This window comes from Carcharhinus amblyrhynchos, chromosome 32 (assembly GCF_965287045.1).
Source record: "Carcharhinus amblyrhynchos chromosome 32, sCarAmb.v2.hapA, whole genome shotgun sequence".
In the NCBI taxonomy this organism is placed as follows: domain Eukaryota; kingdom Metazoa; phylum Chordata; class Chondrichthyes; order Carcharhiniformes; family Carcharhinidae; genus Carcharhinus; species Carcharhinus amblyrhynchos.
Window position 1 is genome coordinate 17,962,169 of NC_137355.1, and position 9,970 is coordinate 17,972,138.

A 9,970-nucleotide genomic window follows, 5' to 3' on the forward strand; every position below is an offset into this window, starting at 1 on the left:
TTCGTAGACACTCAAATAAAAAAAACTAAATTCAACTAGTAGGACAAAAAAAGTGGGTGGCATTGGTTTCGAATGTGTTTGTGTCTCAGTAATCCGGTGGTTCTGACTCGCTCTGTTTACATGTCTACAAGTTTCTCTCTGTCATTTCTGGCTGTCTTTCTGATTTCCGGTTTGTCGGTCGCTGTGTTTTAGCGAATCCCATTTGTATGTGTTTTGAGCATGTGTGTATAAGGTGCACTTCCGTGCTTGCGAAGTCCTCTTCAATGTTTTACGTGTGTGTGTGTGTGTGTGAGAGAGAGAGAGAGACTTGTACTGGGGATACATATGTATGTGTGTGTGAGAAAGAGACATGTCCTGGAAGTATATATACGTGTGTGTGTGCTTATATATACAGGGGTTTATATATATGTGTGTGTGTGAGTGGGATAGAGTTGTACTGGGGTTTATATAAATTTGTGTGTGACAGACTTGTACAGGGGATTTATATATTTGTGTGTATGAGAGGAAGAGAATTGTACTGATGTTTATATATATGTGTATGAGAGGGAGACTTATACTGGGTTCATATATATGTGTGTGTGTGAGGGAGACTTGTACTGGGGTTTATATGTATGTGTATGTGCGAGGGAAACTTGTACTGGGGTTTATATGTGTGTGTGTGAGAGGGAGACTTGTACTGGGGTTTATGTGTGTGTGTGAGAGAGAGTGAGAGAGAGAGAGATTTGTACTGGGGTTTATATATATATATATGTCTGTGTGAGAGGGAGACTTGTACTGGGGTTTATGTGTGTGTGTGTGAGAGAGAGAGAGATTTGTACTGGGGTTTATCTATGTGTGTGTGTGAGGGAGACTTGTACAGGAGGTTTATATATATGTGTATGTGAGAGGGAGAAAGTTGTACTCTGGGGCTGTACTTGTGACTTCCTCGCCTGCCCAGTTTCACTTGTTTAAGTGTAAGTCTAGACAAAGTCAAACGATTGGCGGCTTCTTATCTTTTGCTGGCATCACCTGCAAGCGATACATTGAATCGGAACCACAAAACACCGTCTGTGGGTGGAGGCTTCCACTCATTCAGCCCGGCGTGCCCCGGCTTCGAGAGTAGAGAGAGATCGACAAGTCTCTCGCTTTCACGGGGAGACGGGGGGGTGCTGTGGGCAGGGAGGGGACTCAGTCTTGATAACTGGAGGAGGAGTGGAGAACAGCCGCTGGAAATGCGGCTGACCCGGTCACCCTTGTCAAATTTTCAGACTCTGACATCCTGCACTTTGAACAATTTGTTAGGCGGGATTGGCTGGAGATGAAAAGCAGGAGGAACAACTGTTTAAAACACCTGAAATGTGTCCACCTTTCACAAGCTGGGCGTCACATCAGCCAAGGAACTGAGCGCTGCATTCATTCGTTCCGAAGAAAAAATCTCACTTCATTGCTGTATATCTCTGTGTATTTACTGCTGTCAATTTCCTCCACTCGCCTCGGAGGTAAGTCGCCACTTGACAGATTTTGAAACGACTTAAAGCGGCCTGAAGCGGGCTGTGGGGTGGGGGGGTGGGATAGCAAACACACGGGACAGCTTGATGTATCAATGTTTTGCTGAGGTTACTGGGTTGTTACATGTGGAGTAAGCCACACACACACACACACACACAGCTTTAACACTAACCAGCTTAGACAACGACACAGCATTGAATCGACACCCACATTTGTGTCTGATCCGCTGGTCTCTCCTGGTTTATCCCAGCTGCAAGTGGGAATTAGATAATTTTTAATTATCTTTAATTTGATTTGATCTTTGCGAAAATGTGCAGCCTGATTCCTAACACATCGCAAATGGAAATAGTTTAATTTACCTGCTATGGGTACAAATAGATCTAACGATACGGCAACAGGCCATTCGGTCCCTCAGTTCCACCCTATCAGCATATCTTTCTATCCCTTTCTCCCTCGTAAACTAACCCAACTCCCTCTTAAAGGCACCTACACTATCCGTGAGCTCCTCTGGCCAAAGGAGTTTCACTTAAATTCGATTAAGGTCAGCACAAAACTACTAGCAATGCGAGCCCTTACGTCTGTACTACAACGAATACCGCCCCCCCCCCCCCCCCCCGTTCCCCCCACCCCCAGACAATGCAGATCATTTAATTCACTCACGGTTTCTTTCTAATGAAACCCCAGCCAAGCAAAGCCATCCAGAGTTCACAATAAGGTCAAATATTTTGATTTGATTTATTACTGTCACATGTATTAACACACAGTGTATTGTTTCTTGCGCGCTAGACGGACAACACATACCGTTCATAGAGAAAGAAAGGAGAGAGTGCAGAATGTAGTGTTCCAGTCACAGCTAGGGTGTAGAGAATTCACAGGGGGAAGGGCTCATACGTTATCAGTTACATTCAGGCGTACGCAGTAGGAGTTATAACCCGTTTCCGACACAGAGCAGCAGCGAGACAGCAAGTTTTAAGGATAGTCGAAAATCTCGCTTTAAGTGCGGGATTACAGTCCGAAAAAGCGAATGACGGTGACATTCCCTGTAATGTTACCCCGCACTTTAAACATTATAAAACACGCGTGAAGCCCAAACACTTCTGCATTGTGGGTTTACACGCGAGATATAACCCTGTGTGTATTGTTGTATACTGACATTCAATCGAAATCACATCAAATCATCTGAATGTGAGTGAAATGTGACCTTATTGAATACAGCAGCGCCCTGTATTCAATCGATTGTCATTACGCTGCTCTCTGGTATGAACAGAAGAGCCAGGAGCAAGTGGAGGCCATTCAGCCCTTCAAATTCTGCCCGTCATTCAATGAGATCCCGGCTGATGGAATTCCACACTTTCCCTGTACTATCCCCGTTCGCTCTTATACAGGCGTCGGAGTGTGGCGACTAGGGGCATTTCACAGTAACTTCATTGTAGTGTTAATATAAGCCATACTTGTGACTAATAAATAAATAAACGCTTTTAACACGCAGGCAGCCATCAGTCTGAGTCTTGGACACGCTCACCAGTATTCTGGGGCAGAAAATTCCAAAGATTCAGCCCCCTCTGAGTAAAGAATTTCCTCTTCATCTCGGTGCTAAATGAGGCACCCTTTACTCTGAGACTGTGTCCCCTGGTTCTCGATCATTCCCCACTCCCCATCAGCCCTCTTTCCTATGTCTAATAAACCATTTTAAAAGTCAGTATGACAGACAGTAACACCCTGATGGGCAGGTTTGATAATAAAGTCAGGCTAGAAAGTGCAACAATAGGCAGCAGGGTGGCACGGTGGGTTAGCGCTGCTGCCTCACAATGCCAGGGACCCGGATTCGATTCCCTTGGGTCTGTGTGGAGTCTGCACGTTCTCCTCGTGTCTGTGCGGGCTTCTTCCGGATGCTCTGGTTTCCTCCCACAGTCTGAAAGATGTGCTGGTTAGGGTGCATTGGCCGTGCTAAATTCTCCCTCGGTGTACCCGAACAAGCATCGGAGTGTGGCGACTAAGGGTTTTTCACAGTAACTTCATTGCAGTGTAAATGTAAGCCTATTTGTGACTAATAAATAAACTTTTTTAAAAAGTACATAAGGAGACAGGTTGGAGTGGATGAGAGATTCATGTTGTGTCTAATGTGTGAGGTTATATGATAGAGTAGGGTTTTGACAAACGGTCATCTGGACTCGAAACGTCAGCTCTTTTCACTTGTCACAGATGCTGCCGGACCTGCTGAGATTTTCCTGCATTTTCTCGTTTGGCAATCCCAGTCAGTGCGGGGCTGGACACTGTAAATGTAGCGATATTCCAGCATCCGCAGTAATTTGCTTTTATCTAACTGAGATCGCCTCTCATTCTTCTGAACTCATGGGAAGAAAGGCCCCCGGTCTATCGAATCTTTCCTGATGGGACAGTCCTTCCATTCTAGAAATCAGTGAATTAAAAGCAAAATACTGTGGATGCTGGAAATCTGAAATAAAAACAGAAAATGCTGGATAAACTCAGCTGGTCTGGCAGCGTCGATAGAGACAGAAACAGTTAACGTTTCACATCTGGATGATTTTTTCAAGGCTCAGAGTTTAATTGATTATTAATTTAATGAACCTTGGCTGTACTCCCGCTATGGCAAATATATATTTCCTAATTAAACTTAGCTCCTTAATACATTGTCTTTAAAAAGCTGGAAATTCCTAAACAAAACCAGGACTAAAACGTGTATGTGTGAGGAATGGATAGAGAGAGAGAGAACCAATCTTTGATTTGATTTGATTTATTATTGTCACATGTATTAGCATCCAGTAAAAAGCGTTGTTTCTTGCGTGCTGTACAGACAAAACATACCGTTCATAGACTACATAGGGGAGAAGGAAATGATTGCGGTGTTACAGTCACTCGTAGAATGTAGAGAAAGATCACTTTAATATAAGGCAGGTCCATTCAAAAACCTCATGGCTGCGGAGAAGAAATTATTCTTAAATTGGTTGGTACGTGACCTCAGATTTTTGTATCTTTTTCCCGATGGAAGAAGGTGGAAGAGAGAATGTCCGGGGTGCCTGGAGTCCTTGATTATGCTGGCTGCTTTTCCGAGGCAGTGGGAAGTGTAGGCAGAGACAGTGGATGGGAGGCTGGTTTGAGTGATGGACTGGGCTACATTCCCAACCCTTTGTAGTTTCTTGCGGTCTTGGGCAGAACAGGAACCAGACCAAGCTGTGATACAACCAGAAAGGATGGTGTGTCTGTAAAAACTGGTGAGAGCCCCTGAGGAAATACTGAATGTCCTTCACAACCAACCCAGCAACCACTGCATTTGTATAGCACTTTTCAGTGCTATACAAATGCACATCCCAATGTGCTTCATAAATTAATTAAATAATAAAAAAAAATTAATGAAATAATAATTAATAAATTAATCTAATAATTTGTGACACCGTGTCTCAAAGGAACAAGTTTGCTCCAGGGGGTGAGCTTACAGGCAGGAGAGGGGAGGAAATTCTAGACACGAGATACATTTCAATATATAAAATGCAACACTTTTATAATGTGAGGTGAGATATTATGAATCTATGGTCATCATCACAGATATAATCCATGTTAGTTAGATATTGCTACATTACCACCAGTCACACACACTCCGTTTACAATCCTGCCTTCCCCAATACACTCTGACCGAACTCACTCAATAGATTCCAGGTTTTAATTGGAATTTAACTGCACCGTAAAACAGGGATATAAACTCCTTCCCTTCTCCGCCAGATCTCAAGCACGCGACTTTAATATCTTTGGTAAACTCATTACTGAATCTCTCGGTTGTGTGGACATTTCTGGTGTCGGTTATTAGGTGTGGCAATTTCCAGGTTTTACTGCAGTCCACCCACTTGGTGCGATGCTTTATTTTGTTTCTTAAACACTCTATAAAAGCTTTGGGGGGGGGGGCGGGGGATTTGTTTGGGAAGTAGCCAGAGAAGGGAGTTTATCATTTAAAAAAAACCAGGATACTTAATCGAATGTATTGTGGAAGTAATTCATAGCACTTAAGACACACCCCTTAATGTTGATGGAGATCTATCGAACACAGGGGAGTCAAATCAGGGGGAAATGGGCCACAATCCCCCCCCAGTCTGGAAAAGATTTTGAAGGGGAACCGTTTGCAGTTAGCACCGGGGACCCGACTCTTATCCACGTAGCGAGGCCTCAACAACCAAATGGAACTCAGGTGTTATTGTCAATAAACACTCCAGAAAGTCCAACTGCTTTTTGAAGACACACATTAACTTCTCTGTCCCTGGCACTGACCATGCGGGTGCGGTCGTAAAATGCCACCCGAGAATTCTGTTCTGCGAGTCTCGCCCGCCCTGATTTCGGGCGAGGTGGTAAAATTCCAGGGGCAGTGACAGCATTTGGTGACCGCTTCGTTCAGCAAGGCCAATCACCAACAGATGATCTACCTACTGCAAGGGGTGAGAGGGGGAACTTGCATTTACATAGCGCCTCTACACCATCCCCAGGATATCCCGAGGTGCCTTCCTGCCAGTCCAGTTCCTTGAAAGTGTAAGCCATTGGAAACATAGAACATATTCACTGTCATTGTCATATAGAAAACGCGACAGCCGATTTATGCACAGCAAGATCCCACAAATAGCAATGACCAGACCTCTTTCAATGATGTACAGCGAGTGATAAGTATTGTCCAGGATAGATTGTCCAAGTTACAGGTTTAAGGTGCTGGGGAGTAGGTACAGAGGAGATGTCAGGGGTAAGTTTTTCACTCAGAAGATGGTGGGTGCGTGGAATGGGCTGCCGGCAGTGGTGGTGGAGGCGGATTTGATAGAGTCTTCTAAGACTTTTGGATAAGTACATGGGACTTAGTAAGATAGAGGGTTATAGGTAAGCCTAGTAGGTAGGGACATGTTCAGCGCAACTTGTGGGCTGAAGGGCCTGTTTGTGTTGTAGTTTTTCTATGTTCTAGATGGAGAGAACTCTGCCAAACTGTGGGATCTTTCACATCCCCCTGAGCTGTGGTCATGTCCAGTCTGAAGGTAATTTCAGAATGTCCTCTGGTGTCATGTAGAAACATTCACCCAATCTCCCCATTCTCCCAATTTCCACATTCTCCCAATCCCCACAATCACCCAATCTCCACAATCACCCAATCCCCACAATCACCCAATCTCCATATTGTCCCAATCTCCACAATCACCCAATCCCCACAATCACCCAATCTCCACATTCACCCAGTCTCCGCATTCACCCAATCTCAACAGAAGCAAATCAAAAATCTGGGATCATTATGTAAAAATCACAGAAAACTCTACTGTAATTTCTTATTAGCATTTCTGTCCAATTTGCAAATGATAATGATTTAGTTTTTAATTTGTTCCTCGCTGACTGGGCTAACATTGAGTGCCCTTCCCAGAGGGTATTGAAGAATCACATATAGGCCAGACCAGATAAGAATGGCAGATTTCCTTCTCTAAACAACATTAGTGAACCAGGTGGGTTTTTAACTCGACTAATCAAAGAATCATAGAACCCCTGCAGTGCAGAAGGAGGCCATTTGGCCCATCGAGCCTGCACCGACAACAATCCCACCCAGACCCTATCCCCATTACCCCAAGTATTTACCCTACTAATCCTCCTAACCTGCACATCTTGGGACACTAAGGGGCAATTTAGCAAGGCCAATCCACCTAACCTGCACATCTTTGGAGTGTGGGAGGAAATCGGAGTATCTGGAGGAAACCCACGTAGACACAGTCAGGATGTGCAGTCTCCACTCAGACAGTGACCCGAGGCCGGAATTGAACCCTGGTCCCTTCCAGGTATTTCATTGAATTCAAATCTCCCCATCTGACCTGGTGGGCTTCAATGTCAGGGTTTGTGTATTACTAGTTCAGCAATAATATTGTTAAATTACAATAGAATTAACTAAATCCCCAATATATCAGGAAATGCTGGAAAATCTCAGCAGGTCTTACAGCATTGGTGGAAAGAGAATAGAACCAATGTTTTGAGCCTCAGTGACCCTTTATCTGGACTGTAAAGTCAGTAACACAATAAAGTTTATTTATTAGTGTCACAAGTAGGCTTACATTAACATTGAAGTTACTGTGAAAATTCCCTAGTCACCACCCTCTGGCACCTGTTCGAGTACACTGAGGGAGAATTTAGCACGGCCAATGCACCTAACCAGCTTGTCTTTCAGACTGTGGGGGAAACTGGAAGAAACCCCCGCAGACACGGGGAGAACATGCAAACTCCACACGGACAGTGACCCAAGCCGGGAATCGAACCCAGGTTCCTGGTGCTGGGCCACTGGGCCACCCAAGACAATGGGTGTCACAGTGTGAGCAGTAAGTCATCCACCATTGCCAAGGTGGTGGGCTTCTTGGCTAAGGCAAGCCATTCAATCAGAAAATAAGCAAGGAAACCTGTTTCTGGGCATAATGTAAATCAGCTCTGATGAAGGATCATCCAGACTCAAAACGTTGGCTCTATTCTCTCTCCACAGACGTCATCAGAGCTGCTGAGATTTTCCAGCGTTTTCTGTTTTTGTTTCAGATTCCAGCATCCACAGTTTTTTTGCCTTTACCCCATTAGGTACTCACCAACTTTTACTGGTGCACCACAGAAAGCATTCTTTCTGGTTGTATCACAGCTTGGTGTGGGCTCCTGCTCTGACCAAGACCCCAAGGAACTACAAAAGGTCGTGAATGTAGCCCAATCCATCACGCAAACCAATCTCCCGTCCATTGACTCTGTCTACACTTCCTGCTGCCTTGGCAAAGCAGCCAGCATAATCAAGGACCCCAGGCACCCTGGACATTCTCTCTTCCACCTTCTTCCTTCGGGAAAAAGATACAAAAGTCTGAGGTCACATACCAACCGACTCAGGAACACTTCTTCCCTGCTGCTGTCAGACTTTTGAATGGACCCCTACATTGCATTAAGTTGATCTTTCGCTACACCCTAGCTATAACTGTAGCACTACATTCCGCACTCTCCCGTTTCCTTCCCTATGTATGGTATGATTTGTCTGAATAATGGGCAAGAAACAATACTTCTCACTGTATAGCAATACATGCGACAATAATAAATCAAATCAAATCAAAATATCCAGCTACTCTAATTATACCAGCCTGCCAGCTTGATCAGGCACCATAACTTCCATTCGGAGGCCAGCACAGAGTTTGAGTTGATTTGGACAGGATTCTATCTCACACTAACATGGCCAAACTTACTAGAATCATTTAGCAGCTGGACATGTGGCACCTTCGGGGAGAGGGACACTAAACGGGCTTTTAAACAATTTCATGAACTGGCTTTGGATTTCATCACAGAATTAAACAAAGGAAAACTGCAGTATTCCTGAAATTCCCCCAGGATCGGAATTCCCACTAAAAGCTGCCCTCCCCCCGCCCCACCTCGGGCAATGTCTATCCCCAAGTCTAATGTTTAAACAGGGAGCAATGTGTCTGACTGACCCAGCAATAGCTGCTGGGCTGGAGTGGGAGCTGGAATGAGAAATGATAGGATTTCTGTACAAAATAGTTCAGGAATTATGACTGTCACCTCCAACAGTTCCACTGGTTTTTATTCAGTGAGAGGATCAGGGAGATAAAGCAGGGAGGTGAAATTTAAGATTATCACATCACATCAGGCACGACCTCAGTGAAGGGGGTAGCAGGCTGGATGGGCCAAATGGCCCTACTTCTGTTTAGTTGATGGGAGAAAGATGTCACTGGCTAGGCTGCCTTTATTATCCAACTCCCTGAGAGCATTAGAGAGCAACCACATTGCTGTGGTTCTGGGATCACATTTGAATTCTGTCCATGAATTGGGAAAGAGGGCTTGGATCAGAGGCATGGTCAATTCTGGTTTGAATGCAATGGGGATAATCTGTAGATCCAATTAAACAGGGAGCTGGGGGCTGGGGAGATAAACACTTCTTGTCATTCCACAGCACCTTTCACCCTCTCATCCAGTCCCAAAGCTCCTTCCAGATCGGAACTACACTTCCAGATATGCAGTCACACCTGGTGCCAGATATGCGGCCACACTCAGGCTTCACCAGGCTATGAAGCTTTAAATTCAAATGTGTAACCACATTAAAATGTATCAGAATTCCTCCCAGCCTGACGGCAAGATGTTAAACACACAGGGCTTTACTCCTAGTTAAATCTGTGAAATCTTTAGCTACATAAAACCCATCCCTCACTGTGGCAGACACAGCACAGAGATCCTTCCAAAACAGATAACACTCAGAAAGAATGAAAGTTAAAACACCTTCTTGTTTTTCAAACTGGAAACTATCCGGATTTTTAAAATATTCATTTATGGGACATGGGTATCGCTGGCTGGCCAGCATTTATTGCCCATCCCTAATTGCCCTTGGAGGGCAGTTGAGAATCAACCACATTGCTAAAGCTCTGGAGTCCCCTGTAGGTCAGGCCAGGGAAGGACAGCAGATTTCCTTCCCTAAAGTACATTAATGAATCAG